Here is an 18,307-nt window from a genome sequence, read left to right as displayed (position 1 = left end):
TTACTCTCAATATTGTAATTGTGTGTGACACACGTTGGCGCAACGGTTACGCCATGGATTGTACCTGTTGCGCTGGCGGTTGCGGGTTCGATCCCCGCACGTGACAAACATTTGTATTGGCCATACAGGTGTTTGCCGTGGTCTATGTATTTGTGCAGTCCTTGTGGGTCTCCCCACCGTGCCTCGGAGAGTACATTATAGCGATCATTACTCGCTTAGTAGGGAATATATCCGCCAACCCGCAGCAGGAGCAGCGTGGTGGATTAATCTCTGATCCTCCTCCTACATGGAGAAAGAGGCCTAGCTCAGTAGTGGGATATTACAGGCTGAAGCGTTGTAATTGTGTATTTTGTATCAATTTTTAATTTATCGTTATTTTTTATTTTTATTTTGCGTTAATTCATTATTAATAATTGTGTTTGCAGGCAAACGAAAAAAAATCGACTTCAATTACATTGACAAGTCATACAATGAACACAACACGAAAAAATAGTCAAGAAATACGCATTATCAAAGATTACTCCAAAAGTTGTAATCAGATCTCGATGAAATATGACCCCATGATATAAACATCGGCTTTCAATAAAGTTAAAAATCATCAAAATCAGTACACTCAGTAGTATGTTAAGTATTTTGTAGTTAATGTAAAGTTATGCGGATTTTCGAGAGTTTCCCTCGATTTCTCTAGGATCCCATCATCAGATCTTGGTTTCTTTATCATGCTACCACACCAGAGATATCTCCTTTCCAACAAAAAAATAATTATCAAAATCTTTTCATAAACGACAAAGTTATCCCCGAACATACATTAAAATATATATATACTAGCGACCCGCTCCGGCTTCGCACGGGTATAAAATATAATTATAGCCTATGTCATTCACTGAAAAATGATTAAAATCGATCCAGTAGTTTTGATTTATTCATTACTGCCTGTGGCCCACCCCAACACACCCCAAGTATTCTTTTAAAAAAATTATTGAATGTACAGTTTTGACTTTCCTACCATTTTATTATATGTATTGATTATCAAAAAGTCCTAATAAAAGACATAACAAAAAAAGTGTCCTGAATTGTGACTTTGTTGCACCGAAGGTGCGGTATATATATATTGAGTTTCCTTCAGCCGAATTGAGTAACCTCCTCCTTTTTTGAAGTCGGTTAAAAAAGACTTCATCCAAACCGGCAGCGAATCATTTTAACTCTCTCTTCTACTACCAATCCTTCACGATTTACTAAAAATACCGAGCTTAGCTCGGTCACCCAGGTACTATTCTATAATGTACATAAAAACTAAAAACTCTCAAAGCTGATGATCTTTTGTAAAAAACATTTTCATATCAAAAGTTGGTAATAAAACTACATGTTAGCGTCCGAAATGATTACTTACTGCTAGTTGATTTTTCTGAATTGAGTCGCCCGCTCTCTACACTGACCGACAATTTTCCGCTTATCTCTCTATCATATTCAAACCTTTTAGAAATACTCTAACCCAAAAACTTGCATTAAATTCTTATTCAAACCGTGTCATTATAAATATAACTTTTTATCAATTGATGAAAGTTAAATATACATCGATTAAAATCCTTTTTGTGATATTAAAATACAAAATGTACCCACCTCCTTGATATTATTACACTTTCTTTGGACAGTGGAAGAATCTAGGAATAAGATTTATTATTGTAATATAAGAATTTCTCAAAATGTCTTTGACAATTTTCTTGCTTTTTTTTCATTTACAATTGAACATAAGACGACAATAAACAAGTAGTAATTATAAATTGTTTGGTTTTTGACCAAATACATTGAGGTAATAGGCCGTCGATCGGCCATCAGGTTATTAACATTAGAATTTATAGTAAGTCGAAAAACCAATTAATTTTCTGAAAGTGAAACATTGGCTGGTTATTTAATTATATGTTTAAACCTAACAAAAGCGTTCCATGTTCAACAAAATTCAGGTAAAATATTTCAAAGGAAGAAACCGTTACGCCGTTTTGTATTAGTGTATATTTAACTACAGATGAGTTCAAAGCTTAACGATGTTTGCCTTGTTAACTAACTCCAAAGCGTAGTTGAAGAAAGTGGCAAACCAGAAACTTTAAGTAAACCGGCTTAAATCATTATTGTAGGCACCCTTTTCGGTAACTGATACCCGTTTTGAGATAGAGAATTAGCTGTAATAGTGTCTTATAATTAATAAATGTTTATTTAAATTTATTAATATAAATGTGCAAGTTTTTGTGGACTATATAAGTATGATAGTAATTGTAAACATTAACCTATTTTTATTTGTGTTAGTTGTCATAACATAAAAATGATTTCACAATACCCTGACACAAACCCTTTTTTGAAAACAATATTTTATTAACTTTCAGAACAAAGTATCATTATAATCATATCCTGGAGAAGAGATTAGTGCTGTTGACTGCGCGGTCACGTAGCCCCGTGTCAAGTATCGTACGCTGGTAGAACTAAAAATACAAGTTTTCTTAACGCGCCTACATAGTTTATGTTGATGCACGTAATGTGTAATTTTTAAATCAGCTAGTTTTTTGATATTCTTCACATTCAAGTTTGATATATATGACGGAATGAGGTAGAACTCTCTCGTTCATCGTCTCAGAGTACTCTGTCTACTGTGGGCTTTAGTGGTTAATGTTGGCACAAGTAAACACAATTCATAATATCATCAATTTCTTATAACACAGGAATCACTTAGCAGAAAGCTAGTTATTTTAGTAGAAAGGTGCGCAGCACGGAACGCGGGATAGTTATTAGTTAACGGGGCGGAGACTAACTGCTTAGCATTCGATGGATTCACCGTGCGGTTAACAAGTCCATCGTGTGGCAGAGGGAGTAACTCAGAGCAGTGCCTAGGACTTGCGATCTAGGTGTAGGTTTAAGGAGATCCCCTTTGTGATGGGCATCAACGCTCACCTTCACTGCTCGAGTTGTCCGCCCTAATATGTAAAAATTAATTCGTTTGCACATATTAATTATTGAAAGAGTCTAGGTTAAGCTGCTAGCAGAATACAACAAGTGCAACGTGCCAAGCCAGAGCCAACACTGCCTTAGCCGCGGTTGCACCGATCGTTTTATACACCTCAGAATAACTCGAGTAATGTAATGAGTGAGGGTAGGTGACTATCGAAAGATGTGCTAGGTGGCGTGATCGGTGCATCTGTTGTTTAAAAATTCCTTGCTAATTGCGTACGACAGCGCTAGTGCCGACATATAATATTATTAGTTGACCCCGTTAACGTTGTTTTGCCATAAATCTTATTAACCCTCTTAACCCCCCTACCCTCCCATTACTATATAACTAAGGGGTATGAAACACAAATATTGGCCGATTCTCAGATTTCTTCAATCTTCAATATGCGAATTTAAAATTCTTGATATGATTTGAATTGACACCGATCAATTCATTTTAATTTATTTTTATTTATTTATTAAGCTTTATTGCACACACAAAAAATAAGATATATTTAAGAACGATTAGATACAAAAACAAGTAGTGTATGCAAAGGCGGCCTTATCGCTTATAGCGATCTCTTCCAGGAAACCTTTAATAAAAGTAGTATATGAAAAATATGTCGGTAATAGTGCACAATCAACAACGCAAGTTTATTACACATAATTAAATCAATTTATAATACTAAACGTAGTTATATAATACAATATTCATACATTTAAACCGTATATACCTACATAAACACACACAAACATATGTAAATACATACAAAATATATTTATACAAACATACATATAAAAACAATATACCAATAGAATACATATATTTAAAACTTTTTATTTTTAAGACATTTATAATATTAATTAATTAAGTGGTGTTACAGCGTGAAGTAAAAAGCTTAATTTGATTATACTATATAAATAAGATAAATTACATTAAACTAAAAAAAAATCTTAAGTTATATATACTCGTACATAATATTTAAAAACTATGTAAGAGTTAATTATTATAAATTAAGTCATTGTGCTTTTTTAAGAAATATTCATAACATTATTTTGTAAAACATATCACCTAACATTCTATTAAAAAATTCGAATGACAATTTTTTAGAGGCTAATTACAAACAAAAGTAACTGTAAATAATCATTTTTTATAAAATAAACGTCATAACATTGCATAAAGCATTTATATTTTAAAATATTCGACCCACAGATACTTAGATTCTTGTCAAATATTTCACGAGGAAACTCGTAAATTACGCCTTCATAGTCCTTAAAATTTCTTCTATTATTTTGATAGAAACCCTTGTCAGCTCCATTACGCTCCGACACGGAGACAGTTGCTATCCGTCCTTTCTTCATTTACGCGAATTATAGCCTCCTCATATTTCCTTCGCAATGTTTAACAAAGAATTTGAAAAATATATAATATTACTTTTTGGATATTAAAGTAAGTTTTGAATATTAATAAATAAATAAAAAAACTCTTAAAATACCAGCTTTTATTTCCAATGCACTAAAAATACTATAATATACTTTTTCTTTAAATTTTTATTACCAACATACAATGTCATTACACAATTTATATGATGTATATATAATCTTGTCGGGAGACTACTTGCATTTACTTAGTCCCATAATTTTAATAATTAAATCAGTTCAAGTTGTTTTCCTTGTCTATCTACATTTATATTTGTTAATCTATTGTAAGAGTGCTTTAAAAATAGCAAGTCCGCATAACAAACATACATACATATATACATGTTTTAATACATAAATTTCCAGTTAAATAAAAGCTTTCAAAAATAAAATATAAACATAGAGAACGAAAAATACAATTCCTCATCCAGTCTAAGCGTCTAATCGCTTTAATTATAAGTTACTAATACTTCGATTATTATTAGACAAAAGCAGCACGAAATAAACGGGATCAAAGGCAAGGGCAAATTCTAATTAATGAATACAGGTTTTAATAAAATCTCAAGAATTCATCTATAGCTTATTAATTTTATTCCTCAGATTATGTAACTTATCGAAAAACATAATAAAGTTTATCCTGAAGCATTTTTGTCACAATTTATGATAATCTCAAAACTATTATATAATTAACTTCTGTATAGCTAAAGTATCGTAACTAAATATGGAGAGAAACACATTAAAATAATAAAAAATATAATTTGTTTGGCTCGTTTGACCGTCTTGTTAATTAGAGCCCAGTCTACGTAAAATACATTTATTGTATATGTTCAATCGAAAATTATATTTTTCATCATGAAATCCCGTCAAAATGAAAATAGAACGACTAAGCAGGATGCTGCGATGAATAATAATTAATTCAAAAACAATAATTAAGCGTAACGGTAAATAACACTTTTTTATAACATTCACACAGTCGTCTGTTCCTCAGGTAAGCAACTCAATGCTTGTGGTTGTTGATTATAGCCAAATATATTTTTTAATATTATTATTTTCGCAGCCCGCATTTATCTCTATCGCTGCCTTCTTCTCGCTCTCTGTTGCTCTTCTTTATTAAAAACAATTAGGAAATATAAAATCATTTATTTTAATACAATAACGTTATTATTTAGTTTTTAACCGACTATAACTTCGTCGTTTATGAATCGATTCTGATAATTTTTTTTTCTTGGAAAGGAGATATCTCAAGTGTGGTACCATAATAAGGAAACCAGGATGGATGATGGGATTCCAGAGAAATCGAGGGAAACAATTAACATTTTACGTCTACTTACGTTTCATTACTTGTCAACGTAATTGAAGTTGGTTTTTTTCATTTGCCAGCAAACACAATTATTTAAGTGAAACTTCTTTAGGCGCGAGGTAAGGAATGAGGTAAAGTTTTTACAAACGAAACGGCAACGTTTTAATAAAACGACAACGTTTTTCTCAGACTTAAAAATTAGTTTACCAAAGAAGTTTCACTTCTGACATACGGGTACTTTCTACGCATGCACTTTTTTATGTACTTTGTAATTATTTTACGAAATAACAAGTACTTATCATGTAACATATATATATATATATCTCTTAAATATATATATATATATATAAGAAACGAACCTATTATGCATGTGTATGTACTGTCATAGTATCTATTAAATAAAAAATGAATAATTAAAACAAGCTTATTACAATACTTACATACATGTGATAACATCTTTAAACTTACATTATAGTTCAACATATTTGTTTTAAATTCACATATATTTTGATAAAATAAGTATTATAGATACGAGTATACATTAATGTATCAATTAAAGCAATCTCTGTGCCCCTGTTTAATACTTATAAAATTGATATCAAGTTGTAAGTTAAAAATTTAAAAGTCATTTACAGCAGACTGTTATATAAAACTGACATTACAAAATTTAATATTTGACTAATTTGATGCTGATTTAATCAATACATATAATAAAAAAGTTACGAATCCGTGTCTGTGTGTGGAAGATGTGTGAGAAAAAATATTATTGGGACCTTTATCATCGCAAATAGCACCCAAAACTATGATTATTAGAATTTTTGTCTGTTTGTCTGTGCGTATGTGCACGTTAATCTCATAAACGGTTTATCCGATTTTGATGTGGTTCACTATTATATTGTGGTAAGCTTTACTTAACATTTAGCGTTTGTTTCATGTCAATCGGTTCATATATAAAAAAAAAATATTCCAATTTAAAGAATCACGTTGAACATGTAAATACCCAAACCACGGTATTTATAATCCAAAATAAACCAAAAGATATATCAAAAAAAAGCTGTCTAAATCCATGCGGACTAAGTTGTAGGCACAGCTAGCTAAAAGTCAATAGAAACAATTCTGTTAAAATATTAAGCACTAGCTGCTGCCCGCGACGTCGTCTGCGTGAACGCTATACAGCACCAAAAATACCTACGATTATACCTTTTAAAATAACATTCATTTATCCGTTTCTTCTTTACATTTCATATCTACAGAAAAATCTCATAGATGGCGCTGCTTTAAAATTGTCTTGTTTACTTCTTCATTTAATTATGTTTATCGGTTTAGTTACTTATATTGCGTGATTTTTATAGTGTGAAGCTAGCTTATATAGCATGGTTATTAACACAATAACAACAACATTCAAATATGCGTCCGTTAGATTACACGTTGTTACAGAATGCGTTGAAGAAATAAAGGTTCACTGCTCGTTCCCCGTAGGTGATAGCGTGGTAATATGTAGCCTATATGTTGACCCGACTTCTTAATAATATTCGTGCCAAATTTGAAGTAAATCCATGCAGTACTTTTTGAGTTTATTCCGGACATACATACAGACAAACAGACAAACAGACAAAATTTCTAAAAACTATATTTTTGGCTTCGGTATCGATTTTAGATCACACCCCAAGTATTCTTTAAAAAAATATTCAATGTACAGTTTTGACTTTCCTACCATTTTATTATATGTATAGATATTAGGTTAATGCAACATATAATTGTTTGACCAGTAGTTACGAGTATATTGTACTCTTAAAGGCAAGACACACAAGCCCCAATTATGTAAATCGATTGTTGACTCAAGACAAGGGTCGACAAGCGTGTAAAATAATTTACAAATAGATTAAGGAGAAGATTGCTCAAGAACCAAACAGAACCCTTTGTGGGCTCATGCACAACACTTTGCTGAAGATCATGACATGATCAAATGCATAGTTTACGATTATGTAAAGAATATACAGATAAACATTTATTTTTATATATATTTATAAAATACATTAACATACAAACAATGTTAAAAATCCAATTTAGGTAGTCCTTCTATTTAATTTACCTAGTCCGCCCAAAGTGGCGTGAGGCAGCGAATTAATTATGGTCTTAGGCACGACGGTTTATCCATTTTTGTCATTACACTTTCGCTGACATAGGTTTTTATTTGATACTTTTTAAAAACATGTAACAAAGTTATCAGCTATTTGTTATATTAGTAAGACGGAGGAATTTGTCTTAATACAATATATTCATACATTGACGAAAGTTTTGCCTCTTTAATTAAACAAATTCATACAATTTTTACTTACTTCAAAGTTAATAGAAAATTTAGTGTTCCACATGAGGCAGAATGCTATGTAGCATATAATATAACAAGTAAAATGACTCGTAAATATCGAAATTATACTAAGTTTTAAGTCTTTTTATCACGACATTCGTACAGGATCGGAATTACACGGGTGAAACCGCATAGCATTTTTAGTAGTTGTTAGGAATAAATATTAGTGAAATACTTTATGAAAAGTTCCCACTTGCAACTAATCATTTTTATTGTTATTTAATTCGCATAATTCGTTGCTCAATTCTAATTACTTAATTCATTTCCTCTAGATTTTCGTATTATAATGAATCGTTGAGCAAGATTTGTTTGTCTAGCAAGTTGTGATTTATGCAGGTTCATTATAACTTTGTGCGTACGCACGCAGTCTCAGTCACAGCTTCCGTTCAGCGTGATAATACATTATATTGAATTATTTTACAAATACCACCAGTTACTCGTAAATTTTTAAATCTAATTGCAATCTATACTAATATTATAAAGCTAAAGAGCTTGTTTGTTTGTTCGCTTGGACGCGCTAATCTCAGGAAGTACAGGTCCGATTTAAAAATTCTTTCAGTGTTAGATAGCCCATTTATCGAGGAAGGGTATTATAGGTCATATAATATTTTAGTACCTTTTTTCCTTAAATTAACGTGGGTGCAACCGCGGGGCACGAAGAAATCTAAACTTTTTGTTAACTATATAGTTAACAAATAAGTATAGATTTCTTTAAACTATTGAAATTGTAATTTTACATATTAGATAATAAAATATTATAATTATTTATTTATGAGGGCCAATTTTGATAATATATATAAATATTAACAAACGCAGTTTCTATCGTTGACTCTTAATTACCACCATATCAACGTTACAATATTAAGAACTGCCACAACTTTTATACAACGCTCTTTTTCATGAATTACTGCGACGTAATAGTCTAGGAGACAAAGAAAACGATACTTTACAGTATTTTATTACCATTTTTTAATCTTCGTTTCGAGTTCAGCGCCATTCGAGCTTATGGGTATATCATTTACAAAAAACGTCAAGTATTTTATTTCAAATAGTGTTTCTGACACATTGATATTCTGGTTTGTACAACCGATCTTAACAAAAATTATATAAATATACACTAGGTTTATTCCATGGTGTTACCCTCGTAAGACTCAATGCAATAGTAGTGACGGTATAAAAGCAACCTGTTAATCCAGGTCTTTAACTATCTACAAACAAACGACTCATAAAATTTCTATGGCTAATATGACTTTTATGCGAGTACATGGGTGAAAGTTTTACGTAACCGAAACTTTAAAGACTAAGCTTCATACGAGCTAAACTTTCTTAATTTGACTAAGTATAAATAAAATCCTCTAACAAAAATCATATTAACTTTTTTAACTAGAATAAATTTAATTAAAAAACTTAAACATATATTGGAATTACATACTATGTATTATACATTATACATGTCAATTTGCATATCACTTAAGATAAAGCAATTGTAAAGGTACACGTTACTCTTTCAGTTGTTTGATTCCTCTTTAGGAGTAGAACTTTCCATCGCTCCGTATATTGCGGGTGGATTTTGGTAACATATTCTTAGTACTCTGTGGAAATTTTTAATATTAAAGCTAGCACGTAGATGAGCAAAGTTTCTTCATCGAGCGATGCGAGTTTTTGTGTACACCTACATTGTCTGTTGTGAGAGCAAAAGAAGAAAAATGAACGCGCCTACTTTTAAAATAAGCACAATGTTTGTTTAAAGGCGCTCGAAAAATGCAGATAATAACTGCAAAGCCTCATTCAACACTGAAGCTACTTTTAAATAAGCAAATACGACATATAAAAAAGAATATTTTTTTTTTATAAACAAATTAACTAAAAAAACATAGAAATAAGGCAATGTATGCAATGAATAAAAAAAATTTAAATTTAATATAATAACTAAATACTGTAAAGAAGGGAACATTAGTATACTTTGTTGGGTACTGTAGCATCATCATCATCATCACTTCAGCCTATTGCAGTCCACTGCTGGACATAGGCCTCGACAAGTCTGCGCCAAAAATGGTGTGAATTCATGTGTTTTGACCATAGTCACCACGCTGGGCAGGCGGGTTAATGAGCGCAGGGCAGGCTTTGTCGCACCGAAGATGCTGCTGCCTGTCGTCCGGCCGTCCCGACGTCTTCGACCTGTGTATTTTAAAGCCAACTGTTGGATGGTTATCCCGCTATCGGTTGGCATTTCAACTCATATTCAATGAGCCGAGACGGATCAATTCCAGTGTCTGTTTCCAGGCGTCCCAAAATACACACAATATAAACACAAACACACAGACTACAACAGAACTAATTACTTTGCCAAGTCATCGTCGTCGTATTAAAAGCTAAATATGTTTTACGGATTTTACTAGTGTCTAAAGCAATGGAAAATAATTCGAAAACATTACATAGCAACTCTATATCATCAAATCATTACTAATTTCATACATTAGTTATATATCATATCACGTCTGCATTATGCATGTATGTGCAAATGAGTAAACAAGCTATCTTATTTCTTTTATTGCCATTCATACATATTCACTCAGAATCTAATACGTAATTCTCGTGTTGTTCTTGTGTATGTATTATTGTGTATGTATATGTGTGTTGTATTATTGTCGTTTATTTTCAGAAATACTTTTGTATAATACTACTATTTCCCACCAAATGAATTGTTTTTCATAGCAAGATTATATAAATTGTTCACTTACTTCTGTTATTTACATAAAATAATATCTATGAATGAATAATTTATTACAAAGCCGTGATAATCTATCTTTATGTGAAAATAAGATCGACGACTGCGTGCATTACACTATATATAATATTAATCATTAATATTTATATCATATCCAATCCAAAACTATTTTTGTTTAAAACTTTGATCTTATGGACAAGCAACAGCAAGACAGGTATTAAAAACCAAGGTTATGCTTACACTTTTTGCTGTGGGGGCTAAATATAAAACTGAAACTGGGTCGGATATTTGATATACAAATCCTCAGATGAGAAAAGAATGTAAAAATTGTTATACATAAAATAAAAGTGGAAAAGATAAGTAGATACGTTTTTGTACAGCATCTTTCGCGACGGACCGTACTTAGAAGGGATTAAAGTAGCGGTTGTTTTATGGTTATTTCCGAGGACACTGCATGAAACTAAATGAGATTATTAAATATAGCCAAAAGAACAATGGTAAAAAATTGCCGATGGAATTTATAGGTGTTTGAAAATGTATTAATTACGTATTAAAGATACGATTGCACATTTTTTTTCAATTACTTCCTCTGTCAAGGACGGAACTGTCTGGAGACCCGTTTTTAATTAAAAATTCAACTGAACTTTTTTTTGTTTTCATTTTAAAGTTAAATAAGCGTTTTGATTTTAAGGTAATGGGTAAATAGCGTGTAGTATTATATTATATAACATTTTACGTTTTGCCTGATTATTGAGATCTTCCGCTGAACACAGCAGCTCGTTATATTCTAAGCGCTAAATAACGGGCGGAAACCAATACAACGCTAACTAAGGTATAGCAGAAAATATCCTGCTCAAATCTGGAGCAGCCCGACTGGGAGGTAACTCGACCTTACATAAGATCACTGCTAATATTATATATATATATTACATGATTTCATTAAAGTAATCCGCAATCCTCTAAAGAATATTTTTGTCTCGAAACTATTAACCTCATATTTCTTCGCCTAAGGAAAAGAATTAATATTGTCTCTGCTTGAGCCCGACCTACTTAAATGACACCTATTGTTGCACATTCGAATAGTATAAAATTTATTAGTAAGATTTTTTATAAACTTTCCAGACCTAGGACAAATAAAATGTCTATTTGAAGTGAGTCGTTCCTAAAATTATTATTAAATCATTTTCAAGCTTAAAATGCAGTTCTGTTAAAGCGATACGACGGAACTGTTACTGTAAATTATCATGATAAGGAAATGTACTTAATTTATGAGTGTTTGAAAATAAAGTTTCTAAACGTGTAATTTTACGTGTAATTTTAATCTATGTTTTAAAATAGTAGTTGGAGACTCGACGGAAAAGTTTGTTTCTATGAAAGATGAGATTGGATCTTTACTCACTACAATACTTTACCATAAATTGTTGTATATTATATAGACGACCGCTCTGGTGTATGGTGCGTGTGCCGTGTCGCGGTGCCTAAACACCGTCAATGGCGGGTTTGATTCCCGCTCGGAGTGGATATTTGTATTTATATAAATATTTATTTCCGGTCTGGTTGTTAGTCCTTGTCTCCCCACCGTGCCTCGGAGAGTACGTTAAGCTATCGGTCCCAGCAGTAGGATATTACAGCATCAATAATTAATCAAGCAGCACATGTAATATATCGCGTTTTATATCATAGCTTATACGTCTTATTAATAATAACATATGTAATTATATTTACGAACAATAATCAAAAAAATATATGTCTCAATTTGTTATTTGTTTTTACTTTTGTTTTGAAACCATTGATAATACTTCTTTCTTTTGTCATTCTGCTTTCTGTATTAAAAAAAAAATTATAAACCTAATTTGTGACGCCTAGCATGTATCAATTTGTGTGTTTGTCTATTTGTTTATTATTATTAACCTGAGAGCACTCACGTCGTCAAGATAAATCTATACACGCTTGAATTAATAAAATCGTTTTATTCATTTAGTAGTTACATAGACAAACCATTTATGACGATGATATGTTTATGTATGAATAAACATATGTATGGCAACGGTTGGCGCAACGGTTACAGCCATAGATTATATCTGTTGCGCTGGCGGTTGAGGGTTCGATCCCCGCACATGACAAACATTTGTATTGGCCATACAGGTGCTTGCCGTGGTCTGGGTGATTGTGCAGTTCTTGTGGGTCTCCCCACCGTGCCTCGGAGAGCACGTTAAGCCGTCGGTCCCGGTTGTTATCATGTACACCTGATAGCAGTCGTTACTCATATTAGGGAATAAATCCTCCAACCCGCATTGGAGCAGCGTGGTGGATTAAGCTCTGATCCTTCTCCTATATGGAGAAAGAGGCCTATGCCCAGCAGTGGGATATTAAAGGCTGAAGCGTACAATGAAAAAATCTTCTTTAAAATTTTCGTAAAAATTCTGTACCAGTACATTAACGAGAATGTATTGTCATTGACAGAAGTTTAAATCAAACACTGCACTGGACAGCTAGACTGGCCATTAAATGCGGGCATTTATATATTGTTGTGGTATAACCAGTATTTTAATCGAAGTTTTACGTACTGACTGTTTAAATACTTTATACTATATTACTAACACACTAATACACTATGGATGTACACGTCTAAAATAAACGCTTATTATTATTATTATTATTATTTATTAATTTTTAAATGAATAAAACTAGAGCGATACGCGCGTAGAAAAGCACGCAAGCAATGAGTAACATCCACAGTTTCTATCAATTCAAAATTAAATTTAACTTAATGTTCTTAACTTGATGCAGCAGCTTCAACGAAAATCTGCATTACCCTCGACTTTTCACAAAATTGGTCTTAAATGGTCTGTTTATGCTTATTACACTGGCTTCAATGATGTGACGAAACTGCATTGAAAATTATAAATAATTTTGTGACTCGTAAATTTTTACTAGGTTTGAACGTAATATGTTAGTGAGAAACTACTTAGTTAAGTTTCAAAAGAATAGAACAAAACTTACCGTAAACGTAAAAAACTTCATTTAAAATAAAATTTGAGCTGTTTTTTTATACTACCTTAAAAACAATAGTAAACTTATTTCGGTAATTGAATTTCAAAAACATAGTGCCATAATAACTATTGGCTTGGTAAAAATTAATATTTTTCTTTAATGTCTTACAAAATCTTTACACCATAGATCAGCTTAGTGTTTCGTACAAACCATTAAAACTAGCTAAATGTAACCTATTTTCTGCTAATCACAAGTTGATTTTAATCAAATTGTTTTTTACGCTTTGGGTTAAGAAACATTTGATCACGAAACTAAAAACGGCAATCTGTAGTTAGTGGCGTGGTTATTTATGCTCGTTACTTATTCCCTGAATAAAATCAGCCTTTGTCGAGTGTATTTTTTTTTCAGGTTCATTCAGTCTAGTAGAAGTTATCATTAATACTAATATGTTCTTAACCAGTCAATGGTTAAGAACATATTAGTATCAATGATAACTTATGTTAAATAGATATCTGGAGACAACTCTTGTTATCCATGGTCTAGTAAAAAAACGATTTTCAAAAATTTATATGGAAAAAAATTGCTTTACAAATGAAGTGGCAGCTGGTTGTTCTACTATCTACTAAAGCTATAGTAACAACTCAAACTAACTCGTTCTAAATACATACACCAAATTTAATCTTACGTCCTATTAAAACTTAAATTTGACTATGGACTATTTAACTTTTTGATTAGATGAATATTATTCTGGAAATACAAGAACCAAGCGGAATATCTTGTTACGCAATAAACTAGATGAACTAGTTTTAACTCTTTTAGTTGAACGATTTAAAGTTGTGAATAAAAGCAAACTATTGACTAGCCCGTTGGCGCGGTTTGTAGTGTTTTTATCTGTTCTGCGGGTTGCGAGTTCGATTCCCGCCTAAATCTGGGTGTAATATATATATTTATATATGTATTATTTCTATGTATATTTAAAAAAATAGTTATAACAGTCGAATGTTACCTGTAACACAAGCATTAAGTTGCTTACCGTAGAAACAGACAACCGTATGTATATGTTTATTGTTAAAATAGATAAGTATTACAACGTCGATAGTTGAAAGAAATAGTCAATCGAATACTAATTATTTGGGACAACTCAAAAAAACTCATTCGATCTCGATCATATTTAAATGGGACTACATGAAAATCACCAGTGTCAAAAGTCCAATCAAAAAGTTGTGAGGTACACATTTAAACAATACAGTCGAATAGTGACCACCTTTTTTAAAGTTGGTTAAAAAGAAAATATTTTCTTTTGTTTGAAGGAAAGATGTTTTGTTGTGAAAGATTTTTTTTCTTTCGAAACAACAGTTACTCTAAAGATTAATCATATTTCAAAATAATTTTCCATTTAAAGTTTCTAACCATTCCCTGATTTTCGTGAGTAGATTTGTAGTAGTTTTTGTAAATGCTTATAACATACCAAATTTTTTTTTAGTTTAGGATTTATTTAGGCAGTTGTTTTTCAATCAAACTAAAAATGAAAAAAACACGATTGTTTTAGTTTTTGATTTTTATAAATAAAATCCCGAAATTCATATTTATAACGTATGACCATATTGGTGCAGTGTCTACTAAAAGTTCCATTAATGCCGACGGGTACGCACTTATGTCCGCTCGGAGTTCGGAGTTTGTGTAAAATACTATTTTTTTATCTAGGTGTTCTTGTCAGTCTTTAAACAGTGGTTTAAAAAGCATAAACAGCCAAAGATATCTGGAAATGGTTGCTGATACTTTTGCTAAAGAATTCATAGGCAATTTCTGTAATAAAGCAGCCTGTTAAATTAATATCTAACTTATTACATATAGAATAATAATCATTTTTTCAAGCTGTTTAGTTTTGTTCAGTTATAATTCCTGTAATAAAGTAACAATTATACCTAATGTAAGCTTAATATACACATAACAGAAAGAAAAATTACCGATCCGTAAAAAAATGGAATAAATAATTTAGTCTAAATTAACTACAAACATCACCTTTGTTTATCAAGCTACCCTTGCATAAATAATTATATATTTTTTTGTATCCGTTTTGATTTGAAAATTTTAAAATCCCTGATTTCGGTCCTTTGTGTATACTTATCGCGCGTTGCTTCATACCAATTTTAATGATACCTATTAGGTATAAAACATTTACTTGTATGTATTATGAAATATTTAAACCAAAAAGTTTAAATGTATCACTAGAGAGTACATGTTTCGTCCGTGCTTAACCTCGATTTTAGTTACGCATCGCTCTTAATCACGATTACTTAAATGACATACAAACTACAATATACACTGTAAGAATAAAGAAGGCTAAAATAAAAACAACAGTACAGAGGACTAGATGTCCTAAGGGAATTTACCTGATGATATTGTGTACCAAACTGATTGGTATGGTTTATGATTACTATTCCACTCATATGAGTAGTAGATTGATGGTTTATAAGCCTACTTCACCCTTAATAAACAGACGTCCATCGTAATTGGAGAGTCCGAGATTGACGCGAGCAAATAATCGTAAAAACTTTTCCGGTATATCAAGTAAGGATTGTAATACGTATCGTATTGCCGTTGTTTATAAGATGAAACGTTTTTTTTTTTTATCGGTGAAAAATTTCAGACAGTCATATTACACTGATCTCGTAGATACTTGTAAAAATATCATAATTATTTTTCTGTTCGCTAACGAAAAACAACCGACTTCAATTTAATGGACAAGTAAATTCAACGTAGGTAGACGAAAAAATAGTAGTTGTCAGATCTCAATTAAATTTAAATGGGACTACAACAGTCACCACCTTTTGATTAAAAAAAAAAATCATCGAAATCGGTCGACCCAGTCAAAAGTTTTGAGGTACATACATACATACATACAAAACATACATACAACATACATAGAAAACGTACATAAAAAAGTACAATCGAATTGAGAACCTCCTTCCTTTTTTTGGAAGTTAAAAAGTAGCTTTTAACGTTCAAAAATATTTTATTTAATATAAATTTATAAATTAAATTTCACGCCCTAATTATAGTAAAGAATCCTATATATGTAAGTATTACTTCATGTTTAATACAGTTATATTGCTTTTATTTTAAATTTTATTAATCTACATTTTATAATACAGAATTTTAGTAATAAATGTCTTAATAAATATAATTTCCAGTTATGTAGGATATCATATATACATATCTTAAGCAATGTAGTCAAATAAATAATCAGGTAAATATAAGTAAAAGAATGTTATATTCAGATATCTATGTTAAGTAAAGTATTTCATTTTTGTTAGGGTGTTGCATACTTGTGAACTCAGGCAGTCAGTAATTCTATCCATCTCAGAGAAACAGCCTACAGCGACGTCGTAATTCGCGGTCAAGAAATATTGTACAATTTTTTTTTTGCATTAGAAGTGAAAAGGGTTCTCTGGAGATAATCTAAAGCTGCAACTAAAACATAAAATAAATAGAAAGACGGGGTTACGACGTTTTAGAATACAAAATATTAAACTGAATTTGTACTGAAACCAAGTAAATCTAATATATAAAATTCTCGTGTCGCGGTGTTTGTAGTTAAACTCCTCCGAAACGGCTTGACCGATTCTCATGAAATTTTGTGTGCATGTTGGGTAGGTTTGAGAATCGAACAAAATCTATTTTTCATTCCCCTAAATGTTAAGGGTAGTCCACACCATTTTTTTTAATTTTTAGATAAATTATTTATTTTTTATTTTATTATGATTTGGCGTTGAAAAATACATACAACCCTAAATTTTCACCCTTCTACCACCAATCCCTATTTTAGCGTTAGCGTTTAGCGGCAATACAACGTTTGCCGAGTCAGTTAGTAAATCTATATAAATAAAAATGAATGTTGCTAAGCGCATAGCTTGAGAATGGCTCGACCAATTCATTTTTTTGTATGTTTCTTAAGGCCCGCAGAAGGAGAAGGCAAAGGCGAAGAAGAGGAGGAGAAATTCTCCATAAATAATATGATACTTATAATAATTGTGTTTGCTCGCAAACGAAAAAAAACCGACTTCAATCACATAGATCGACGAAAAAATAGTCAAGTAACTACGCGTTATTAAAGATAACTCAAAAAGTAGTTATCAGATCTCGATAAAATTTATATGTGACCATCATTAGCTTTCGATTAAATTAAAAATTATCAAAATCGGTACACCCAGTAAAAAGTTATTGCGGATTTTTGAGAGTTTCCCTCGATTTCTCTGGGATCTCATCATCAGATCCTAGTTTCCTTATCATGGTATCAAACTAGGGATATCTTCTTTCCAACAAAAAAAGAATTATCAAAATCGGTATATCTAGTAGAAAGTTATGCGGTATAATACAACGTATGTCGACGAAAAAAGCGTCAAGTAAAAACGCATTATTAGATATAACTCAAAAAGTAGTTATTAGATCTCAAATAAATTTAAATGGGACCAATTGACACACGCCACCTTTCGATTAAAACAAAATTTGTCGAAATCGG

This window comes from Melitaea cinxia, chromosome 3 (genome assembly GCF_905220565.1).
Source record: "Melitaea cinxia chromosome 3, ilMelCinx1.1, whole genome shotgun sequence".
In the NCBI taxonomy this organism is placed as follows: domain Eukaryota; kingdom Metazoa; phylum Arthropoda; class Insecta; order Lepidoptera; family Nymphalidae; genus Melitaea; species Melitaea cinxia.
The sequence above is the reverse complement of the archived record's forward strand: the minus strand, read 5'-3'. Positions refer to the sequence as shown.